This window comes from Suncus etruscus, chromosome 12, assembly GCF_024139225.1.
Source record: "Suncus etruscus isolate mSunEtr1 chromosome 12, mSunEtr1.pri.cur, whole genome shotgun sequence".
Classification (NCBI taxonomy): Eukaryota; Metazoa; Chordata; class Mammalia; order Eulipotyphla; family Soricidae; genus Suncus; species Suncus etruscus.
In genome coordinates this window covers 77,654,983-77,656,334 of record NC_064859.1, presented here as the reverse complement: position 1 = coordinate 77,656,334, position 1,352 = coordinate 77,654,983, and positions in this window count along the sequence as shown.

Here is a 1,352-nt window from a genome sequence, read left to right as displayed (position 1 = left end):
AAGCCGGGCTTTAAAAGTGTGAGCGCGCGCGCGCCTCGCCCGCGCCCGGTCTCCCCATTCAATGTCACCGACACAAGAAATTCCACCGAGTCTCCGCCCCTTGGGGCCCCACGGCGCCCGCTATTGGCTCAGAGCTCAGATGGCCACGCCCCGGCCACGCCCTCATTGAGCCGGTACCCTGTCAATCATTCTCGCTCTGGCCTGGCCTCGGGCGGCTCCCGGCGCCTTTGCACATTGCTTGTAACTAACTAGCTAGCTCCGGGATCCGGGCCGGTGGCGGTGGCTAGGGAAACAAAAGTACTTGATATTTCCGTAGCCTGGGTTAAGGGTGGGAGGGCATCCGCATTGGGTTGGGGGGGGGGGGTGTCTCAGAGCCGCCGCGGGGGTCTCTTTGGACCCGGTTGCCAGATTGCCAGCTGCTTGCACAGGTTGGAGTCTTTTTAGTTGCATGTCTTCCTTCCCCAGGGCTGGTTGCACTCGTTTAGTAACCTGTTCGTCTTCCCTACTTTATCCACCCCCCCAACCCCCGAAAGTCTGGCATCCCAGGAGCATCATCAGTCACTGCGACTGCAGTGAGCCAGCCTCCTGGATTGCACGGAGTTTCCAAAATAAGTTTCTCTTTTCTCTTACTCTTCTCTCTCTGCCTCTCTCTCCCTCTCTCTCTCTTTCTCCTCTGTTTGTCTCTGTCTCTGTCTCTCTCTCTGTCTCTGTCTCTCTCTCTCTCTTTTTTTCTCTCTCTCTGTCTCCCCTCCCCATTTAAAAGGAAGCCAGTTGCTTATTTTTAGTAGGCGCGCCCACTCTATCCACCTCCAGCTCTCCACTAGGTAGGGACTCTGCTTCCTTTCCCCTCATTTATGTTTTTAGTATTTTCAGCAGACCGATTAAAAGCATCTTTTGACTTAGAATAAAAAGAAACCACTTTCTTCCTCTGCCCTGGCAGAGACTTGAAGACCCAGGGATTCCAATATCTCTTCACCCACACTTCCTTTGAGAGCTTTTGGTTTGCTCCACAGTGATGGGCTGTAATTGATCTTTTTTTTCTATTTGCAGTCCTTCTCTTCCCTTCCTTTCTCCAATCCTACAGGATCTAAATGCATTCGTTATTGAAAATCAGATAACACACTGTGTTTTCACTTGGGGGGTTATTCTCAACTTCCTCAGTTAGTTCCAGTCTGCAGTCTGGGCAAAGCGTAAGGGAAGGGGCCTGAACCAAGACGCCAGACTTGACCTTAATGCATTCTGACACACAACCATCTGATGGGGCCAAATGTTATAGAATAGTCAACTCCTACACATATAGAAGACATCAGAACTTATACAGGTGTTTATTGAAAACTACTATGTGTTAGTCA